We start from the raw sequence: 25,233 nt of genomic DNA, 5'->3' as shown, positions 1-25,233 counted from the left end.
CTTTTATGCAAAGAAATCTCCTCAGGTCTTTGAATATTTATGCATTCAGATGTCAATGTCCAACCATGCTTTTATGTAAGTTCAGTATTGTTGTTGTAGATGAAATATAACACAGAAAACACGATTTAAATATTTTCCAGTGGGTAAGATATTAATTAACTGTCATACAAACATCTTTACTGAAGCCTCTCTACTTGACGCTTGGTCTCGCGTATTCATCATGTTTGTAGTTTATTTACACTTTCACCCGTGTTTGTAGTTCTAATTAAATCCACGTCCAACACGCAATGTACTGAGGACTATATTAGCGGGTAGAGTATGGAGGGTTCTACACTTAAAAATTTTATCGAAAGTAGTAAACCATCTGGGAACCTTTGACATCACTCTTTTCTACAAACTACGATTTGGGACAGACTAATTCTATTTTCAAATACTATTTAGGATGGATAGTATGCGAATTGGAACGCAGCGATACCCCCACCCACACACTTCCCTAAACCCAACCGACAGTGTTTTGAAAAGCAATCCAGAGAAGAGAAAAGCCCTCACCTGATTTTTACCACGTTTTCAGATTTTACCACACTCTCACTCTGTTATTTACTTGTTAATTTAATACTTTTGGCTTTTGTTTTTGTCTTACCTGCTTTTTGGAACCGTTCTTTGCTGGATTCGAACCCCGTTGTCGAGGTCAACTTCTCTCTGCAGCTCAAGTCCGCCGACGTACATGGCGAGCTACTGGGCTAACTGGTAACAGTAGGAAAGTCGTCTATATGGAGGTAAGCGGTCATTTAATAAGTGCGAAAAGAAACATCGTCACACCGCCCCTATAGTTCGTTTTAAAGACAAAATGCAGCCATACGTACTTCTGGCTACATAATTCACGATCTCCAGAAATATAGAGCATTGTTTTCAGAATAAACCCATGTTGTGGTTTTTTTATTGTCTACAGAACAAACCATTTTTATGCAATGATTTGCATAATTACCCTAACTTATTAACCTATTTAAGTTAAGCCTTTAAGGTTAAACAATAACAACATAATTACAGCCATTTTTGCTAGTATAAGTGGAGAACAACATTAACGTGATATTGTCTGAATCAGTTTGGCTTTACATTTTAAACGCGGTCTTCCATTCTAAATATTGAGAAATGCTAATGATGTACTTGCATAAATAAACTTTCATTCAGCCCAAAAGGTTCTTGTCCTAAATACTGGTCCATCCGTTGCTCCGGCAACCAGCTGCTTCCTCCAAATCCCTGAGGTGTTTCTCTTCCTCTGTGAACTCAGCAGGACTGGTAAGTCTGTTGCCAATGTCCAGCACCTGCCACAACTGCAATTAAATGACCATCATCACATCCCCAGCTCAGTTTATAAACCTTAACCTAAATACTGAACATTAAAATTATAAAGATATTTAAACCATGGAATGAATAATTGAAATGGCACATAAACAGGTCATATTAATGCTTCAGGTTTAGCAGGCCACTGATTGTTACTGAAAATAATTTGGACTCAAATGTTAGTTTGTAAAATGTGCTGACTGAAATGAGTTTGCGATTGAAGTCTTTGAAGCAATTATAATAAACATAATTGCTTGCATGAATAACATATTACAGACCAGGGGTCACCAATCTGGTTCCTGGAAGTCCGGTGCCCTGCAGGGTTTTGCTCCAACTTGCCTCAACACACCTTGATTAGCTTGTTCAGGTGTGTTTGATTAGGGTTAGAGTGAAAATCTGCTGGACACCGGACTTCCAGGAACAAGTTTGGTGATCCCTGCTATAGACCAACATAATATATATATATATATATATATATATATATATATATATATATATATATATATATATATATATATATATATATATATATATATATATATATATATATGTATGTATGTATTTATGTATGTATGTATGTATGTATGTATGTATATATATATATATATATATATATATATATATATATGTATGTATATATATATATATATATACATATATATATATATATGTATGTATATATATATATATATATATATATATATATATATATATATATATATATGTATATATATATGTATGTATGTATATATATATATACATACATATATATATATATACATACATATATATATATATATATATATATATATATATATTTTTTTTTTTTTTTTTTGGTTAGTTTTTCTTTCTATTCTTTGAATATTTCCTAATTAAAATGATAATTTTCAATCAATTTGTTTTCATAAAAAAAAAATTAGTTAAATATTTTTATTTAATTTAATTTTTAAATTTAACTTAATTTCATTTTTAATTTTATTTTAATTAAAATATATTCTTTTAATTACATTTTAAATTTAATTTGATTTAATTACATTTTTATTAAATTGTATTTTTACATGCTATTTTTATATAAATCAATTTTCAATTAATTTTATTTTATTTTTATTTTATCAAAACATATACGATTATCCAACATTTTACCATGATTATTAACAGATACCTTAAAAAATTGACTGTAATAATAGTGTGTAGTTTATCAAAACATCTCAAACCATTTGATAAATTAGTAAAAGACTCTATTTAGAGTCTCTTTTCTGTATTTTAACATTTTTCTAAAGTATCTTTATTATTTTATTAAGAAAATAATAGCAGTCAGAATGAATATGTTTCATTTAGAATATGTGTTATGCCAGATGACAATGCAACATTGATACACTCATAATTTAATATTTAACTTCACAAAAGTAATTTGGTAACTTACAATATACCCTTTGCTTCATTTAGTATGATTTCTAAATTACCGATTTATTTAATTTTATTGTTAGACAATGCATTTCATACATTTGCTAGCTGTTTCCTAATGAATTTGGAATTATATCTCTAATAATAAAGTGCATTTATGAAATACTTTAAAATTGTGTGTACTCGTTATCAATGATTGGCAAAGAAATAAACCAGCAAAAAAAAAGAAAAGAAAAAAAAGAAAACAGCAGTAAATAACATAAACCCTCCATGTGCAGATGTCCGATTACAAACAAACTATATTTATGCAGAAAAAAAACATATGACAGTGTTAAATGAGCAACCCTTCCACAAGGCTCTGTACCTCATCATTAGAGACGTCCATTCCCAGTTTATCCAGCGACTGTTTTATCTCAGACGCATCCAGATGGCCAAACAGGAGCTGAGCATAAAAGCGACTCATTAGCTTTCAGCCCAAATAGCTTAATCAAGCCCAAGCAAAACCCAATCAACGTAAATGATCCACTACTCCAACCCCCCCAAAAACACACACATATTTAATCAAGATGTTGCAAAACTACCAATTAGAAGTTGACTCCAAATGTACAGATACACAACGGCTTGCAAATCAGATAATACTAATACTGTCAAAGAAAAGCAAATGAAGTCTAAATTCTAGACTGATTTAATGGTTGTCCAGTATTACTAAAGCTTATCAGTAGGGCCAAACGGAATCTGCAGATGTTTTTTGCTATTTTTGCGGAGAATTTTGGTAAAAATTTGTGGATTTATGCAGAATTATTTTGGGAGTATCCAGTATACCAGTAATTATTTTACATATTAAAAATTATTTCACAGGACACATGCTTGCATTTGAGGAGAAATTCAAGAGTTTTTAAATTTTGCTTTTTAAAATGTAAGACTTTTTAAGACCTCGCGGACACCCTGCAAGAAACTCTGCTGTTGTACTATGGCTGCACCATGCAGAGGGATATTACACTGTAAGAGAATGGACTACTTTCAGAGGATGTGTTATTTGTGTAGACGTGCATATTTAAACCAATACAGAGAATTAGTCATGAACCCATGTGACAATTTAAAAGATTTGATATGTCACTGTTTATCATAAAAGGATAGAAGTAGGGTTTGTGTGTTACACTCTGCAAAATAAGCAGCAGTATTCTATTCCAAGCATACCCAATTGTCTTTTACTAGCAGTCTAAATCTGTTTAAATATAAAGTGCTTGATTTTATTATTGTTATTTATTTATTTATTTTTTGCTGGGCAACTAATGTTTGGAGTGAATGTGTGGTCTTGGCACACTTATGTTGCAGTAGCATCTGTTACTTCTTCTTGCCATTCTGCCTGGATTAGTATTTCTGTCTTTTTTCAGGCTGAGCTGTAGTTTTTATGTGGTTTTAGGTATCTGCTAAATTCACTGAAGCCAAGCCTGCTGTCTTCATTGGTAATTGTGATGGTCTTTTAAGAACTGTTAATTGTAGCTAACAAAGTGCAATACACATGCTTTACAGCACTGAAAGCTCATTAAACGTGTATTTTCCTGTGCAGAATCTTATTTTCAGCAAACATGTTATAGAAAATAGAACAGGGGTTTCAATTACATCTCATTTATTAATCAAACTTTGTCATTGTTTTAGACTAGAGGAAATGATAAAATTCATGTGATGAGCAAACTATGAGTCTTAGTTTACTTTAATTTTAGGCTTTGTGTAGATACAAACACCTATTTTGAAGAAAAAGTGTCTTTTGCCAGATTCAGTACACTGACTGCATATATAGCCTGCTGGACATGATCATGCATTGACAATGGTATGAGGCATTATAGGTGTGCATTCAAATTAATTAATTAATTAATTAATTCATTCATTCATTCATTCATTCATTCATTCATTCATTCTTATCCACTTTTCTGGGGCAGAGTCCTGGACACCAGACTTTACTCCCACCAGACACTTCCTTCAGCTCCTTCGGTGGGATCCCGTGGCATTCCTAGGCTAGCTGAGAGGAATAGTCCATCCAGCGTGTCTCGGGTCTTCCCCAAGGCTCCTGGTGGGACATGCCTGGAACACCTCCCTACAGTAGGTAGGCATTCAGGAGTCATCTGAAACAGATGCCAGAGCAGCTCTACTCCGAGCTCCTCCCGGATGACAGAGCTCCTCACCCAATCCATAAGGGTGTGCCCTGCCCCCCTGCAAAACTCATTTTGACCACTTGTATCTGGGATCTTGTCCTTCCATTCATGACCATAGGTGAAAGTAGGAATGTAGATTGACTGGTAAAGGGACCGGTACATCCGGTACATCGACCGCATTACTGTATTACATTCATTCATTCATTTTCAACCACGTTTCTGGGGCCGGGTCGCAGGGACAGCAGTCTTGAGAGAAAACCCCAGACTTCCCTCTCCCCAGACACTTCCTCCAGCTCCTCCGGAGGGATCTTGAGGCGTTCCCAGGCCAGCCGTGAGGCACCCGAAACAGATGCCAAAGCCACCTCAGCTGACTTCCCTTGATGTGGAGCAGCAGCGGCTCTATTCTGAGCTCCTCCCGGGTGACAGAGCTTCTCACCCTATCCATAAAGATAGTGAAGGAAACTTGTATCCGAGATCTTGTCCTTTCAGTCATGACCCAAAGCTCATGACCATAGGTGAGAGTAGGAACGTAATTAATGGTAAATGGAGAGCTTTGCTTTTCGGCTCAGCTCCTTCTTCACCACAAAGAACCGACCGCAGTACTGCTGGCGCTGCACCAATTCACCTGTCAATCTCATGTTTCATCCTTCCCTCACTCGTGAACAAAACCCCAAGATACTTGAATTCCTCCACCTGGGGTAAGGACTTTCCTCCAACCTGGAGATGGCAAACCACCTTTTTCTGGTGGATCACCATGGCCTCAGACTTGGAGGTGCTGATTGTCACCCCAGCCGCGTCACACTCGGCAGCAAACCCCCCCAGTGCATGCTGAAGATCTATGTTGGATGAAGCCAACAGAGCAACATTGTTGTTCCCGTGGTCCCCAAACTGGACCTCCTCCAGCCCAAGGCTGTGCTTTGAAATTCCATTCATAAAAATGATAACCGAATTGGTGACAAAGGACAGCCCTGCTGGAGTCCAACATGCACTGAAAACAATGTACAATCTTGTAAGGCTCCAGAATATCAGACCCTGAGAACTGTTATGGAATTTCATGAGATGCAATAAAACAATAAACTTTCTGATCTTAGAAGAAGATCAGGAAACCGGCTGTTCAACTGTTCCATTCAAATCAACCTGAGACAGTTGACAATAGGCTGGAAACACAGAGCTACACCTCACCAGGGGGTAATGCGCGAGTTCATCCTTCTCCTTTTACCTCAAGCCCCCCTTCTCGACCCTAAAGTTACCTTCTGATCAGAGCAAATCATTTACATGTTCACATAAAATGTCCAAGATTTTAATATGGTGTATCTTGTAGCACTATATTCATGTTTGGTATCATTTTAAATGTTTCTGTTTGATTGGTAAAGTGGGCTTAATTTCACCGTAATATTTCACTTGTATATGTTGATTTGGTTTTTGGCTTTGATAAGATCTTTGCCAGGTGCCCCCCCCCCCCCCCCCCCCCCTTTAGAGATGGTTAACTCCTCAAATCTTTAATTTAGGGCTGTTTGTTCTGAGTTGAGTATTTAAAGGAAATCTGAACAAATATCATTGGGATCTTGTAGCCAAGACACCCCATTGCAGCATCTCTGAGACTTATGCTGCAATGTACTTCTCTGGTCAGTTATGCATCTCTAACTCTCTGATTTATCTTTGAGTAATGAATGTTGTATTTTTACAGTATCATCTCTGAATTGGCTTTCTGATTGTTTTATTATGTAATTGGCATAATACAATTTTACCTGACAAATAAAAGCTTATGTTTCGATTCATTCTGAATTCTCCAGAAATCTTTTTATATCTTATATTTTATACCTTTATAATTCGACATGATTAGACTTTTGATTCTAAGACACATTTGACTGTACTGAGCAGTGTGGCACGACAGCATGGACATATTTAATCATCTAATTGCTGAAATTAGCAAGTTGTCTGAAAGTGGCTAAATCTACTACTTTTTAGGATGAGTGAGCAGTTAGCAACCAGACTATTTAAGTATTAGCTAATCCTACATCCTCTGTCTAACTTCAGTGTGTCGACATACTGTCCCTGAGAAGACGCAAACCCGAGGCGTGAAACTCTGAGCGGCGTTTGGTTCCTAATTAACATATAACTGAAGAGTAAAGAATCAGATATAGATCAAAACTCTAATGGTATTCATAATTGATGAATGTGATGAGTTCTTACAATTAGAAATACAGTCTAAATTTGACGATCACTTAAAATTCGGAGCTAAAAAAATGAATATAAATAAATTGTAATAAATAACAAAGTTCTTTTCAGAAGCACTAGAAAAGGCCTACAAACATTTAACCTTCGACCATGTTGTTAGTTTCGTCATTGGGCTAATTGATGGACTTCTACAATCTCATTGTACAATTTAGTAATATTTGCTCATCCCCCAATGACGGTTGGGTTTAGGGTTGGGGTTTGGTGCCACCCCTCATTTTAAAATCATATTTAAATTTAGATACAACTGAACTTGTATGAATTTGTCTTTCCTGTCAACATTGTGATGTGAAAATAAGGGATATGCCTACTATAATAAGGGATTCCCCTGACACCCCCTTTAAAAAATCCCCAAATTACTAAACATGTTCATTTGGAGCTGTTTCATTGTAAATAAACAGTTAAATGGTCAGTAATATGTTTTATTATTATTTTTATTATTATTATTATTTACAAATAAAAAAAACTACTATACATTAGCAGCTAATATATTAGCAAACAGTTTAGCTTATTAAAATGAATAGCTATTATAATGAAATATAATCTAGCTATTAAATCTCATTAGCCGTTTCTTCACTGTATAACTTGCACATTTGATTAAAGAGCAACAAATGAATCTCTTATTTAATTAGAATTTTTTTTGTTTGATTACATTAATCATTTGCTCTGCTTTAAATCACTTCTACAGAATCCGTTTGGGAAACAGCGTCTGTTTATCACTATGAAGCGCGCTACCTGTAATGAAAAGAAAAGAAATCCTGCCGCTTTTATATTAAATTCAAAGTGTTTTCATGCCTAAACACAGAACAGACTCACATTTAACAGCAAGGGGCGGCCCCTGGTGGATCGGCGGCATGGGTTGCGTATAGGGAGGCTCGGCTCTTTAATGTTTATTTGCCACCCTTCAGAGAAAGACTGAAAGTACGGGAGAAATACAGGAAAATACCTTTACGGGATGATAGCGGGATAGAACTGTAAAATACGGGACAATCCTGGGAAAAACAGGAGGGTTGACAGGTATGATTTGTACGAATTAGCCACTAAACTGACAAAACGTAAAATGTTTTCTTGTGAGATAATTAGTATTTTTTTCTAGGGTTGAAAGGGTTTTCTCAGCCAGTTTTCATGAGGAAATGTAAGTGTTTTACGTTTTGTCAGTTTAGTGGCTAATTTGTACGAATTCGTATGAGTTCAGTCATACCAAAATGTACGATTTAAAAAGGAGGCGTGGCATCAACCTTATCCCTAAACTCACCCGTCATTGGAAGATGAGAAAATCATACTAAATTGTAAGCATGAGACTGTACGAAAAAGCCACTAAATCCAAAAGTTACAAACTGTCATGAGATCGTTTTGGTTTTCTAAGTATATATTTTTATAAAGTATATAGTTTTCTTACATTCAGTAATTTGTGATGGTGCATGAAAAGAGACAATCTCCATTTTTTTATTTGCACATGTCAAGGCTCCTCAACTCCGCGTCTCTGTTTCTGTCTTCAGGATTGATTATTAGACTGTGGATGTCATTGAAAAGAGAGATACAACAGTTCAGCCATATTTGCATTTACATGATGTAATAGCAGCTAAAAGAGACTAATTGCACAGCTGAAACGACCCAAGAGTCTTGCGTGGTGACAGAGGGGGTGTATTTTTAGCAGCTCTTGAATTCTTAAGATGGAACCTGCAGCCTGTGTTGAAGCGCTGCAAATCTATTACCATCAGAAATAGCATTATATGATGCACTCATGTTGTTTACACAAGAATACCTTGGAATAACTATGGTTTAGTCTTGCATGACTTAACTTAGTAGTGTCTTGTATGTAAAATTACAGATATATCAAACAGTGCACAGTATTTACATGAAATATAACGGCCACTTTATTAGGTACACCTGTCCACCTGCTCGTTAACACAAATTTCTAATTTGCCAATCACATGGCAGCAACTCAATGTATTTAGGCATGTAGACATGGTCAAGATGATCTGCTGCAGTTCAAAACAAGCATCAGAATGGGAAAGATTTCCATGATTTAAGTGACTTTGAACGTAGCATGGTTGTTGGTGCCAGACGGGGCTGGTCTGAGTATTTCAGAAACTGCTGATCTACTGGGATTTTCACGCACAATAGCAGCAGAAGACCACACCAGGTGCCACTCCTGTCAACTAAGAACAGGAAACTGAGGCTACAATTGGCACAGGTTCAAAAAATGGACAATAGAAGATAAACGTTGCCTGGTCTGATGAGTCTCGATTTCTGCAGCAACATTCGGATGGTAGAGTCAGAATTAGGTGTAAAAAATGTCCATCCAACCCCATACCAGTAAGGTGTACCTAATAAAGTGGCCGGTAAGTGTATTTTTTGCCTTTTATTCATGTTTTAATGTTCTTATCGTCATTTTCAGAAAAGATTGAGGATAACGCCAGAAGAGGGCAGGATGTACTCTTTTATATTCTGTGAAACAGCAGGACAAACCACTAAAATAGTTATCATTTATTAATCATGTTTCTTGTAGATCTGTACCGAGCACACACCATTACTTTCTAATTAGCTATCAAATTTCATTTAATTGACATTGCATCATTAACATTGTAATTATCAAGTACAGTTTGATATAAAATATAGAAAGCTTTACACTTTTGAATGGCAAATCCGATTATCAAGTTGCTGATCGTGGGATGGAGTTTTTCTCAGATAAATTTCTTCATGGCAAATATATTTTTTAAAACATATATAAAACAGATGGTTTTGGTCCTGCTGATTGATCAGTAGCTCAATAGTTTGCACCGTTGCTTCACAGCAAGAAGGTCACTGGGCCAGTTGGCATTTCTGTGTGGAGTTTGCAGGTTTTCTCCCGTGTTGCTGTGGGTTTCCTCTGGGTGCTCCGATTTCCCCACAGTCCAAAGACATGCGCTATTGGTGAATTGGATAAACTAAATTGGCCTTGATTTATTTGTGTGAATGAGTGTGTATGGGTGTTTCCTGGTAATGTGTTGCAGCTGGAAGGGCATCCGCTGTGTAATACAAACGCTGGATATGTTGACAGTTCATTCCGCAGTGGCGACCGCTGATAAATAAAGGGACTAAACCGAAAATGAATGAATGAAAATGCAGCCCTCATGCTTGCATCGATTGCCTTTAATTTTGATGCCAAACCGTTTCCCTTTCAAAGAAATTCTTCCCATGTAAGAGAAGTAATATCATGCAGTCTTGTGTTAAAAAATAAATAACACCGCACATTTGAACAGTTACAGTTTCTATTTTATTTGGGTGTCATTAAATGGTTTTTATACTTTAAACTTTGCGTTTACACTAACATCAACGACTTTTGGCAAAAGCATACAATTTTATGGCTTAAATACTTTTATTTTTCTATGTAATTTTTGTAAATTATGGTAAATATAAATCATTAAGGCATCAAGGCTTGCTGTGTCATAAACATGAAAATGACTGTCCTTTAGTATGTTTTTGCTTAAATTGACATGTTGGAATATCAAGCCAATTTCATGCGTGTTCAATAAATAAAGGTCAGGAGAGTGTTTTCTTCAATGCCAAAATGATTTGTAATTTAATAGATACAAATGAATAATTCGATGACAAAGCTCTGGGTTATGTTACCCAATGCAATACAAGAATTACATTCAAGAGGTTCGCAAGTCACATTTCCTTGACTCCAGCATATATACACAACTGATATTGACAGGAGGAGTTTTGGTGTAACGTCACTAATCAGTCATTCTGCAGTCCTTTGAGTGTTGCACCAAGACATACTTCCTCTTTCTGCAACCCTTCTCTGCATATCAAAACTGAACATGTAAGTGCATCTTCAATATATTTCATAACTTCTACAAGCATCATGATCCTTTTATTATGTCTAGACTTCTTATTAGACAACTGTCTGGAGCAAGGCCCTCCCGTACTTTATTGATTCTTAATTTGCTATTTCCCTCTTGTTAGCGGTTCCTTCTAAAAAGTATGCAACACAGTAAAAACGAATAAGTATGTCTGGGTAATATATGGTATCATACAAGTGAAAAAGATTGACTAATCTGCTGTTAGTTTAAACATTTTTCTAATAAAAATAAAGACACAAAAGTACTTAAAATAAATTCATTTTTCTTTAGAAATTAAAAATGAAAGGTTCTATAAATTTATTAAAAGTTCAACAGAGCACTTATCAATCATACAACCTTTTCAATCTACACTGTAAAAAATATCTGTGAATTATCCGTTTCCAAATTTTGTGACGTGCTTTCTGTTTATTTACAGTTATGAATTGCATTATCCGGTTCGAATCCTGGTTGGGTCAGTTGTAATTTTTGTGTGGAGTCTCCATGTTGTCCCTGTCACCCTATGTTGACGTGGGCTTCCTCCGGGTGCTCCGATTTCCCCCACAGTCCAAAGACCTGTGCTAAAGGTGAATTGGGTAGACTAAATTGGACGTAGTGTATAAGTGTGTTTTTGTGTGTGTGTGTGTGTGTGTGTATATAAGTGTCCCAGTACTGGGTTGTGGTTGAAAGGGCATCCGTTGTGTAAAACATATGCTGGATAAGTTGGCAGTTCATTCCGCTGTGGTGACCCCCAATCAATAAAGTAACTTAGCTTAAGGAAATTATGAGTTATGAATGAATTAGATTATGGGCATTATGCATAAAATGCAGTTTAACAAAGTGTGTGAAGTGATGCTGACAAAGGGAGTGCGGATCCAAATGCAAGTTTATTTAGCAGAATGGTCAGGCAAGCAACGGTCAACACAGGGGCAAAGAAATGTACACAGGCAAATCCAAATTCTTACTCAAAATAACAGGCTAGTGGTCGAAAGGCAGGCAGCAGACAAGGTAAAACAAACAAAACAAAGCAAGGTGCAAAAACACGTAAGGCAAGGCAGGGAAAACACATCGTAATGTTCATTTTAACAAGACTCAGCAAGTGTGCGTGTCTGTGCTGCTTAAATAGTCTATAATCAGTCTTTGACAATCCTCCAACTGTGTGTATGCAATCAGTCAGGATTAGGAACTGCTGTGAGTGTGTGGTGCATGACTGGATCTTGTGGTCCATGAAATGGCGGATTTATAGTTCAGTGCAATACTGTATGATTAACAGCAATCTGCACAGGCTGGATTACTGGTGATTGTGAAAAAGTGACTTTTGACGTCTTAGTATAATGTAATATATAAAAATAATATTTGGAGAAATAAGTCTGTAAAATGGCAGTTAATTACAAAGTGTTTGTACCATGATTTACAACACCAACTCAGACAATATATCACTTTAAACTCTTAAAAATGTTAATAAAAGTCTCTTTTTTGTTAATTGTTCAGGGTTAAACATTATTGGAAGATCGAGGTCCAATAATGCAATTTAAAAGCATGAATAAATAGGGGAAAATAAATAAAAACATCAATCACAAAATATGGAAAACTGCTAATTTACAGATTTTTTACAGTGTAAAAAAGATTCTTATATGAAAATCTAAATATTTTATTATAAATATTATATTATAATTTTTTTGCAAGCAAAAAGGGTTATTTTTTAAAACTCTTTGCTTAAAAGTTCTTTATGTAACCTATTTTTAAATGCAAAACACATGTTTTTTCTATGGGGCATCTCCCATTTGGAATCTTTTTTTCTAAACAGAGCATATAAAATGAATAAAATATAGACTTATAAATGATTAACTAATAAAACTATTTATAAACACGCATAGTTACATTAAAATTTTAATATAAAAGAAAAATATTGCATGTCGGAAAATGTTTCATACATTTCTTTCATTCTTCTTAAGCTTAGTCCCTGATTTATCAGGGCTCGCCACAGCGGAAAGAACCGCCAGCTACTCTGACATATGGCCCTTCCAGCCACAACATTTAATATATTAAATGTATGAAATATGTTCAATATATTTAAAGTGATAAATCATTGTCTTTTTTCTATCATTGTTTATTGTGTGAGATATTTTTATGACACTGACCTCATCTCCACCCCCTCTTCTCCTCCACTCTCCCCCTTCTCCATCCCACCTCTAATTGCCCAATTCTCCACGCTTCTGCCTTCTCTCTCTCTCTCTCTCTCTCTCTCTCTCTCACACACACACACACACAAGAACACCTGCGCAGAGCCGGTGAATCACGCCGACGCCGCTTCTCTCTCCAGTCTTTCTCATCCATCCTGACAGTCGCATCGCCTCCATTTTAATCACAGCGCACTCAAAGCGGATTCATTGCCTTCGTCCTGCAGCACGCGATTGCGTTTCGATTAATATTTCACAAGTTCCCCAACGCCGTGTGAGGATTGGCTGGGTCTCTTTTGTTTCCTCGAGGTGAAATGATGCTTAAATGATGCTGCTGCGTCGCTGCTCTCACCCGCTGTAGCGCAACATCACTAACATCCTCATCATCAGCATCATCATCATCATCATCGTCGCCGGTATGAGTCTGAAGAAGAGCCCAAACATGGGAGATCTGGACTAACAAACCCGCAGGGCTGCTCAACATCTTAAGTGTTGGAAACGCTGAAGTTCACGCACTGGAGAAACGCGTCAGTGGAAGGTACGGTCAGTAGCCTTTACCTGCAGCTTTATTGTTATGATGTTACACGTTTAGATGTCACAAGACGTTAAACACGAGTAAATGTGCATGCGTTGTTTTGATATATATATACTATATTTGTATGCATACTACACGTAGGCTATGTTTTTGATGGTGGCGTGAAAGTACTTTGTGTTGTCATTGAAATGGAAAAAAAACGTAGGTTATTAACAACAGCACGACTAACAATTGTGAATGAAACGAAAACATTGAGAAATTAAATTAAAACGAATTAAAGTTGTTGGAAGATGTGGCTAGTTAAACACTAGTCAATGTGCTTACGTTGTTTTGATACGTATGCATACTGCATGGTGGCTTAAGTAGGCTATGTATAGTTGAAAATGAAAAACGTAGGTTAATAACAACAACACGACTAACAATTATATAAAAAATGAAAACATTTAAGAAATTGGATCAAAATGAATTTAAGTTGTTGGTCCAGATGATGCTAGTTAAACACTTGAGTAAATGTGCATACGTTGTTTTGATACGTATGCATACTGCATGGTGGCTTGGAAGTCATTGGAAATGAAAAACGTAGGGTAACAACAACACAAGTAACAATTACAAATAAAACAAAAACATTAAGAAGTTGAATTAAAACAAATAAAAATAGTAAATAGTTGGTCAAGATGTAGTTAAACAAATAAAATGCGCATGGGTTGTTTGGATGTGTAGCCTATGTACTGCATGGTGGCTAGTAATTTGAATAGTCATTGGAAAGGTAGGTTACTAACAACAGCACAACTAACAATTATAAATAAAACTATTTCAATTATTTTAAGTTAATTTAAATAGCTGGTCAAGATGTTAGGCTACTATAGCAGTACTACTAGTAAATACTTCTGTTTTTAATTAATATATTTATTATCAGTTTTTTGTCTTGTCTCTGTCATTCTGTTGGACTGTAGAAGCTCTGTCACGAAAACAAATTCCTCGTATGCGTGAACATACCTGGCAATAACGCTTCTTTCTTTCTTTCTTTCTTTCTTTCTTTCTTTCTTTCTTTCTTTCTTTCTTTCTTTCTTTCCTGAGTAAATGTGCATGTGTTGTTTTGATCTGTATGTAGCCAACTGCATGATGGCTTTAAAGTATAGTCAATCGAAATCGAAATGTTTAATCAATTGTAATGATAAACGTAGGTTAGCTTAATAACAATAACACGACTAACAATTATAAATAAAACGAAAACGTTGAGAAATTAGATTAAAATTATTTAGTCAAGTTGTTACTATAGGAGTAAATGTGCATGTGTTGTTTTGATCCGTATGTAACCTATACTGCATGGTGCCGGGAAAGTATTTTGTATAGTCATTGGAAATGGAAAAACGTAGGTTACTAACAACAACATGACTAACAATTATGAACAAAACGAAAACATTGAGAAAGGAGATTAAATTTAAAGTTAATTAAAAATGTTAGTCAAGATAATGTTAGGCTACTATATGAGTACCCTAATTGTGCATGCACTGTTTTGATCCATATGTATCCTACTGCATGGTGGCTTGAAAGTGTAGTTAATCGAAATGAAAAACGTAGGTTAGCCTACTAACAGCAACATGACAAACAATTACAAATAAAACATTAAGAAATTAGATTAAAATGAGCTTAAATTGTTAAGGTGTTGCTAGGAGTAAATGTGCATGCGTTGTTTTGATCCGTATACTGCATGGGGGTGTGAAAGTATTTTGTGTAATCATTGGGAATGAAAAAGCGTAGTTTACTAACAACAACACTAACAATCATGAATAAAATAAAAACATTGAGAAATTGCATTAAAATTTATTTACATTGTTGGTCAAGAGGTTGCTAGTTAAACGAGTAAATAGGCCACACCACAAAAACAACGCATGCACATACTGCATGGTGGCTTCAAAGTATTCTGTATAGTCATTGGAAATAAAACGTAAAAACGTAGGTTACTAACAACAACAAGACTAACAATAAAACAATAACATTGAGAAATTACATTAAAATAAATTTAAATATTTACTAAGTAAATACAAACTAAGTGTTGTTTTGATTCGTACTGTATATAGCCTGTATATAGCACGGTGGTTTAATTGAAACTTTAGTCAATTGAAATGGAAAATGTAGGTTAGCCTGCTAACAACAACATGACTAAAGGCTCGTGCACACCGGGACGCTTTACATTTGCGTTTATCGTCAGCGATTTACGAGATGATTTTCTGGATTCAAACCTTAGCGATTTTCACTGGCATTGAGCATAAGAGTATGCAAAATCACTCCTTGACGTTAAATGGTGCTACAAAACTTTAAGCTTCCGACACCCTCTTTTAACACAGAAGAAGAAGAAAAAGAGAAAGTTGACACGCTTGTTGTTAAAGTTACTGGTGATTTGAACAAGCATGGATGGTTCAGCTCTAGCGACGAAGAAATGATTATTGTTCACCAGTGCAATAAACTGCTCCACGTTCATGTCGCCTCTGGGCATCTTCTTCAGTGTGTTCTCGCATTGCCAGTTTTGTGCTTGAGCGCCTCCAAGTGCTATTAACTGTAATTTCAGCATCTCAGTGGACGTGAGGAAAAGTGTCGATCAGATTGGTAGAGAAAGTTTTGACGCAGCGCATCAAAACAAAAAAACGAGCATGAGGCGTTTAAAAATTATGATTTTACGCCTGGAATTTTGAGCGCTGGTTTACACAAACACATTAGCGTTCTTTATTTAGTCACAAGGCGGTAAACGTCAACAGAAAACGCGAGCAAAAAGCGTGTGCACGGGACTTAACAATGGTAAATAAAATGAAAACATTGAGAAATTTGATTAAAATGATTTAGTCAAGATGTTACTATAGGAGTATGTGTACAAGCATTGTTTTGTTCTATACTGCAAAGTGGCGTGAAAGTGTTTTGTACGTATAGTCATTGGAAATGGAAAAACGTAGGTTACTAACAACAACATTACTAACACTTATAAATAAAAAAAAACATTGAAAAATGAGGTTAAAATTAATTAAAATTGTTGGTGAAGATGTTGCTAGTTAAACAGGAGTTAATGTGCATGCGTGGTTTTGATGGTGGCTTAAAAAAAAGCTAGTCATTGAAAATGAAAAATGTGGGTAAATGTTAACAACTCGAAGACAGAAATAGATTCAAATGAACTCAAATAGAATAAATACATCATAATGTGGGGCGAAGCAGTGGCGCAGTAGGTAGTGCTGTCGCCTCACAGCAAGAAGGTCGCCGGGTCGCTGGTTCGAGCCTCGGCTCAGTTGGCGTTTCTGTGTGGAGTTTGCATGTTCTCCCTGCTTTCCTCCGGGTGCTCCGGTTTCCCCCACAGTCCAAAGACATGCGGTAGAGGTGAATTGGGTAGGCTAAAATGTCCGTAATGCATGAGTGTGTGTGTTTCCTAGAGATGGGTTGCGGCTGGAAGGGCATCCACTGCGTAAAAAAAAATGCTGGATAAGTTGGCGGTTCATTCCGCTGTGGCGACCCCTGATTAATAAAGGGACTTAGCTGACAAGAAAATGAATGAATGAATGAACATCATAATTGTATTTTTGGATAATTAATATTTTAAAACAAATGTATATTTTAAGTACAAAATGCATACTTAAAGGGATAGTTCACCCAAAAAATCTAAATTATATTTACCTCAAACATCAATCTTTTTTAAACTTAAATTAGATGAAGATATTTTGAAGAAAGATAGAAACCGGTAACCATTGACATCCATAGTAGCAAAAACAAACAATATGAAAGTCAATACTTACAGGTTTCCAACATTCTTCAAAATATCTTCTTTTGGGTTCAACAACAAAAAAACTGGAACTTTTTAGCAGTGGAAGTCAAACTCAAAGTCAGTGGTGAGTAATTTTCAATTTTTGGGTGAACACTCCCCTTAATAGTAGTATTAAGAGTAAAAAGTTACATTGTCAGCTGAATCAGGTTAGCTCTTGTTTATTGTTGCCTACTAATCGTTATTCTCACACACACTTGCAGATCTTTACAAACTAACATTTCAACATTTCTGAAAAAACACTGCGTTTTAGCTCTAATTTTCATCCCAGCGAGGCTCTAATGGTCATATTAAACAGCAGGCTATGATCTTATGGTCCTCCAGACAAACGTAGGCCACTGGTAGAGTGTGTGTGTGTGGATCATCTGTGTGTGTGTAATTGCAGCTTTGTGTCGCATCTGACACTCTTTTCTCCCAAAAGACCAAAATTAGAAAGCATGACAATCCCACTTTCCATCAGGACTGTGAACAAACCACCCACACTAACAGACAGAAACACACAGACCAACACAAAAACACAGAGTACTTATTTATTTTGCGTTTAACCTATGCATCGTGGAGATTTAGATTTAATTATACACTGCAGATCGCTGTTTTATTATGCACATATACAGTCGAAGTCAGAATAATTAGCCCTCCTGAATTATTAGCCCCCGTATATTTTGCCCTCAATTTCTGTTTAACAGAAAGACGATTTTGTTCAACACATTTCTAAACATAATAGTTTTAAAGAGCCCCTATAATGGGTTTTTTGAAAATGAGCTTCCATGCAGTGTATAACACAGCACTAAGTGAATGAAAACATTAGTGATGGGAAGTTCGGATCATTTTACTCACTCGGATCTTTGAGGGTGCTTTCACATCTGTAGTTCGCTTCATTTGGTCCGGAACAAGGCCAATAAATGATACAATGTTGCATTTTCTGCCGGCTTTGGGTCGCTTTTACACCACACTGCTGGCTTTGGTCCGAACCAGTTGAAACAAACCAAAATGCAGTCATCTGACAAAATCCACATCTCTCATTGGCCAGATGTTGTTGAACATATTTCCTAAACTGCTTGTTGATTGGTCAGAATTCACATGCGGGAAAATGTCAATGAACTCCTGCACGTAAACAAAACCGGCAGACACAAAATGTCCTTTTTACTCTGGAGGGACGACTGCGCTGACTAATTTTATCCCTGCTTTAGACAAACTTTAAATTTCGAGAATGAAGCGCAGCTGCGGCTGAAAAACAGGGTTTTAATGCGTCGCTCGTCACTTCAGGAGGAGGCGTGAATTAATTTAATTAATTTAAATTAAAATATTAGCAACGATCCATCAGGTAATGTTTTTCCCTCTGTTGGTAAAACGCTGTCAACAAATATTTTTCCTTAATACACAGTGCATCGGCCTACGGCAGCTGGATTAGTCCAAAAGTCGCAGACCTTTTTGCGGTTGGACCCATTTTAGTACGGATCATATTCTCACCACAAACGAACCGCTCCAGGGTTCGTTTGAAAGCGTACCGAGACCACCTCTTCAAGCAGGTCTCGGTACGCTTATTTGGTCCGCTTTTGGTGCGCACTCGAGTACGATTGCTGCATTCTCACCTGCCCAAACGAATCGCACCAAAAGTGAAAACGAACTCTAGTGCGATTCAATCTAACTAATTAAGGCAGGTGTGAAAGCACCCTGAGTCTTGTTCATTGAGATGAACGAATCTTTTTTTGAGTCATTTCATACATTTGGTTCAGTTTGCCAAAATATTATTAAAATGTTACGAATTGCTTTCAAACACATCTACAACTAGCTCAAAAGGTTGATCACATGACAAATAAGTCATAAATAGAGTACTTTAAGAAGGAGAAAATAATAATTCAATGTTTACCTGCTGTTTTGTCTATAAGGTATTGTTGTCTCTTTGCTCAGCTCACCTCTTCATGTCTTCAAATGTCGTTCATGTAACACTTACAGTCACATGTGATCTTAACCAAAGTATACAGTCTGAGCTGATAGGAGCCATGATAATTAGTTCACCTTTCAATTCAATTCTTTTTCCGGCTCTAAACGCATATGATTGGCCTGTGATGAATGAATGACTCAGACCCGATTGAATACTCGAAAGATGAAGATGTTAAAGATGTTTAAAACTATTAACTCTTTAGCAAAATATTTGACTCAGAGTCGAATAAATGAATTGTTTTGGGTTCTGATCTTTTGCGCTTATGAATCGACGTTGATGTGGAACACCAAATATGAAGTGCCAGATCTGGTCAAACGTGAACGTGCCTTTCCCTCCACACACTAGCAGAGCGAGGGGGATCACGGGACTGATCATGACACGAACATGACGATCACTGACAGATGAAGATTCGGCTGTAGGGAATAAAGGGGTAAAGTTCATTTTCACAACAAAACCACAGTATAGCCAACCTAGTGCTGTGTTTGTTCCTGCCATAGTTCTGATGATTGAAACAATATACTACGTTACAATGCTTAGGATTAGCCGGCCAGTTGCTATTAAAGGAAGGATCAACAGAGCCTATTATGAATGGGACTTTGTCAGTAACATCCCTGTCAGCATTGGGTTGTGAAAATAAGGGATAACATGAGATAAGATTGACATGATTACATTATTATGTTTATATGTCTGTTCAAACATGCACCCAAAACCCAGAGTATTTGCTCCGCTTCTAATTGCGAGTACAGAATCTTTTTGGGAAACAGCGTCTATTTATTACTATGACAGTGACGCACTACTTACATCAGGCGTGTCCAAACTACGGCCCGCGGGCCATCTGCGGCCCGCAATCAGTTTTGTGGCGGCCCGCGAGGCTTTTTATAAATATCAATAGAATCTGGCCCGCTATACAAAAATGAACGTAATTCAATAAATAACCACCGGGTGTCGCTATTACATGCATTCAATTAAGCAGCAGTTCTTGTTATGATCTATCTGTCTGTCTGTCTGTCTGTCTGTCTGTCTGTCTGTCTGTCTGTCTGTCTGTCTGTCTGTCTGTCTATCTATCTATCTATCTAAACACAGTTGAAGTCTGAATTAATAGCCCCTCTTTGATTTATTTATTCTTTTTTAAATATTTCCCAAATTATGTTTAACAGAGCAAGAACATTTTTACAGTATGTCTGATAATATTTTTCTTTTGGAGAAAGACTTTTGTTTTATTTCGGCTGGAATAAAAAGCGGTTTAAATTTTTATATGAACCATTTTAAGGTCAAAATTATTAGCCCCTTAAGTCTTCAGAACAAACCATTGTTATAAAATAACTTGCCTAATTACCTTAACTTAACTAGTTAACTTGATTAACCTAGTGAAGCCTTTAAATGTCACTTTAAGCTGTATAGAAGTGTCTTAAAAATATCTAGTCAAATATTATTTACTGTCATCATGGCAAAGATAAAATAAATCAGTTATTAGAAATGAGTTACTAAAACTAATATGTTTAGAAATGTGTGGAAAAAAATCTTCTCTCCGTTAAACAGAAATTGGGGAAAAAGTAAATGGGGGCTAATAATTTAGGGGGGCTAACAATTCTGACTTCAACTGTATTTATATATATATATATATATATATATATATATATATATATATATATATATATATATATATATATATATATATATATATATGCGTGTCTGTGTGATGTATGTAAAATTTGGCCCGCGACAACGTTTGTTTTTTTGCATCTGGCCCTCGGCCCAGAAAGTTTGGACACCCCTGGCTTACATGAACTGCTTTGAGGGTAGCATAGGAGGGGCGAAGGTGCCTGTAATGGAAAGGTAGGAAATCCTGCCGTTTTTATATTTATTTTAAAGTGTTTTCATGCCTTAAGCAGGTCACACACTGGATGTGCCGCTCGGCGCTGAAACACGGTGCGCACATGACAGTTGAAAGTATCACACACACATCCGCATGTTATTTAAAATGAAACTATTTAGATGGCGGTCTGTGGAACGGCAGAAATATGAACAGTGTCCTGAGACATGGCTGGGTGCCGCAGACAGCTGCTGATTTGCAACGCTAGTGTGTGTACCCTGTGATACCTATGTTTAGAATAGGTTTAGATGTAAGGTTAGATGATAGGTTTAGAATGTTTAGAATTCTAAAATACATGGCAGTGGGTCGTCGAACAACACTTCTGGTGTGTGACCCCCTTTAAATAAAATAAAAGCAAAGAACAAAATCACGTTTAAGAGCATAGGGCGTCCCCCGGTGGTTTGGTGGTATGGGTTATGTATAGGGAGGATTGGCTCCTTAATTTTTATTGTAACCCTTTGATTGAAAATACAGGCGAAATACACAAAAATACCTTTACAGGATGATAGCGCGATAGAATTGTAAAATACGGGCGAATCCTATTAAAAACAGGAGGGTTGACTGGTGTGGTCAGTAACTATTACAGCTCATATGGCCTAATTTCTTCTTCCTTCGGATCCTAAAATGTAAGTGTAATTAAAATGGTTTCCTCATTTAGTTTAGTTGGCAAAATATGTACTTAATTGTGTGTTTGTATCGCTCCGCACGGCTTGTAATCACTTATCTATTATAGATTAGTGCTTGTGCTGTATCTCTCAGGTTAAACCTTTATGGAACTTTTCACATATTGCATCCAAAACCACGTTGAAAATGCATCGTGTTCTTCTTCCTTTACCAATTTGTAATTGTAATTTAATTGTAATTAAAAATGTGGGATATTAATATTGACTTAAAATGTTTATAAAACTGCTTTTAGTCTAGCAGAAATAAAACAAATAAGACTTTCTCCAGAATAAAAAATATTATAGGAAATACTGTGGAAAATTCCTTGCTCTATTAAACTTGATTTGGGAAAGGATGCCTAATAATTTTGACTTCAACTCTATACACACACACACACACACACACACACACACACACACACACACACACACACACACACACACACACACACAGAGTCAGTTTGTCCTGTTCATTTTTCATCAGTAAAACCTGCTCGATTCAGTTTAATTCAAGTAGAATTGTTTTCTTTGTGTGTGTGTGTGTGTGTGTGTGTGTATGTGTGTGTGTTTGTTTATGTGTACTATAGCTGAGCCCTTTATACTTGGACAGGGACTTTGTCAGTAACTGTTACAGTTCATGTGGATCTGTTTCTTCTTCCTACTGGTCCTAACATGCCAGTGTGATTAAAACTGTTGCCTCATTTTGTGTAGTTTGCAAAATATGTATTTAATTGTGTGCTTGTATCGCTCCGCACGACTTGTAATTATGCATCTATTATAGATCAGTGCTTGTACAGTATCCCTCAGGTTAAATCTTTATGGGGCTATTCACATATCACGTCCAAACCATATTGAAAACGCGATACCTGCTTCTTCCTTTAGCGATGTAAATGCGTTACTAAACTCACAATCCTCTGCCGTTTGCTATGAGCACCATTTGCTGTTCTTCACAACAGCGCAGTCAATTTTCAAAATAGTTCAACTTTTGTCACTGTGTGGATTAATACTGAATGTGTGGCGTTATTGCTTAGGGTTAGGGTTAAGAGTAGAGCAATATGCTGGAGTTTAACTGCATTGCTTTGTTGCATTCCTGCATTGGGCTCACACATACACTCTGCTACTTCATAGCCTAGGCGTTTCTCTCTGTCTCACACTGAACCCAGTCAACCCAATCACAACAGACTGGGTCATTGAACCATTCAGCGCAGATTATCTTCACGCTAAGAAGGCGTTTGGGAACAAATGAATCGCTGAACGAATCATATGAGAGTCGTTGGGATAATTAGGTAAAAATAAATGCATATTATAAGACAATGAAAGTGTTTTTTGACCCTGATGCATATCAGCCTGTTGTTGAAGACCCCCAAAACCAAAATATGACCTTTTATAATGCTAAATACAGGCTCTTTCATAACTAATTTCTAATAACTGATTGCTCTTATCTTTGCCATGATGAGAGTACATATGATTTTACTAGATATTTTTCAAGATACTAGTATTTAGCTTAAAGTGACATTTAAAGGCTTAACTAGGTTAATTAGGCAAGTTATTGTATAACGATGGTTTGTTCTGTAGACAATTGTAGAATTGATTTCTTTGTGTGTGCGTATATGTGTGTGCTTGTTTGTGTGTGCTATAGCTGAGCCCTGTAGACTTGGATATTGACTTTGTAACTTTTACAGTTTATATGGACCAGTTTCTTCTTTCTCTGGATCCTAACATGTAAGTGTGATTAAAATTGTTGCTTCATTTTGTTTAGTTTGCAAAATATGTATTTAATTGTGTGTTTGGATCGCTCCGCACGGCTTGTAATCACTTATCTATTATAGATCAGTGTTTGTACTGTATCTCTCAGGTTAATCTTTATGGGGCTATTCACATATTGCATCCAAAACCACGTTGAAAATGCAATGCCTGCTTCTTTGATTCCTGATTTAAATGCGTTACTGATCTTCTGCCGTTTGCTATGGCCCCCATCTGCTGTTCCTCACTCGCGTGGCGCAGTCAAGTTTCAAAATAGTTTTGTCACTTTTCAAAGTTTCAACTTTTGTCACTGTGTGGATTAATACTGAATGTGTGGCGTTATTGATTGGGGTTAGAGTTAAGAGTAGAGCAATATGCTGGTGATTAACTGCATTGCTTTATTGCATTCTTGCATTGGGCTCACACATACACTCTGCTACTTCATAGCCTAGGCGTTTCTCTCTGTCTCACGCTGAACCCAGTCAACCAATCACAACAGACTGGGTCATTGAACCAATCAGCGCAGATTATCTTCACACTAAGAAAGCGTTTGTGAACAAATGAATCGCTGAGCAAATCATATGAGAGTCGTTGGGATAATTAGGTAAAATAAATGCATATTATAAGACAATGAAAGTGTTTTTTTGACCTTGCATGCATATCAGCCTGTTGTTGGAGACCCCCAAAACCAAAATATGACCTTTTATAATGCAAAATATAGGCTCTTTCAGACTAATTTCTAATAACTGATTTCTTTTATTTTTGCCATGATGACAGTACATAATATATTACTAGATATTTTTCAAGATACTAGTATTCAGCTTAAAGTGACATTTAATTAGGCAAGTTACTGTATAAAGATGGTTTGTTCTGTAGACAATGGAAAAAATATTGTGTAAGAGGAATAATATTATTGACTTAAAATGGTTATAAAACTGCTTTTATTCTAGCCTAAATAAAACAAATAAGACTTTCTCCAGAAGAAAAAATATTATAGGAAATACTCTGAAAAATTCCTTGCTCTGTTATACATCATTTGGGAAAGGATGCCTAATAATTTTGACTGTATACACACACACACACAGAGTCAGTTTGTCCTCAATGCTGGTCATTTTTCATCAGTACAACCTGCTCCATTCAGTTTAATTCAAGTAGAATTGTTTTTTCTGTGTGTGTATATGTGTGTGTGTTTGTTTGTGTGTGCTATAGCTGAGCCCTGGAAATCCTAAAATGTGCCAGTTTACGATATCCAGCCATTCTATTCTGTAACGTTACTCCAGTATTTTTCTCTGTTGAGCACATGAGCACATCTCCAGCACTCAGATCCACTCGAAGCATGAAAGATTCATGAGTCTAAATGTGGCCCAGACCAAGGAGGCAGATCATGATCAATCTTGGAGTGGGCGTGATTACTACTGCCAGACTAGCAGAGCTAAATATAGCGCCTCGCCGGACTTCGCACCCTAACACCCCGTGTAAACACAGCAAACAGGATCAGACTCAGTCAGACAGATGTTACCGTCACTGCAGGAA

At 36.4% G+C, this 25,233-nt stretch overlaps 1 protein-coding gene across 2 annotated transcripts in view; it reads left to right on the top strand.

The window, feature by feature from the left end:
- The first annotated feature begins 13,281 nt into the window (after positions 1-13,281).
- Positions 13,282-25,233, top strand: part of kcnj9 (potassium inwardly rectifying channel subfamily J member 9) — a 44,408-nt gene continuing 32,456 nt past the window's right edge. For both annotated transcript variants that reach the window (XM_087241488.1, XM_087241487.1), the window contains exon 1: positions 13,282-13,678. The gene's annotated coding sequence lies outside the window, so the exon portion shown is untranslated. The remainder of the gene's footprint in view (positions 13,679-25,233) is intronic.

Source organism: Danio rerio, chromosome 2 (genome assembly GCF_052040795.2).
Source record: "Danio rerio strain M-AB ecotype USA chromosome 2, GRCz13ab, whole genome shotgun sequence".
Classification (NCBI taxonomy): domain Eukaryota; kingdom Metazoa; phylum Chordata; class Actinopteri; order Cypriniformes; family Danionidae; genus Danio; species Danio rerio.
The sequence above is the reverse complement of the archived record's forward strand: the minus strand, read 5'-3'. Positions and strand labels throughout refer to the sequence as shown.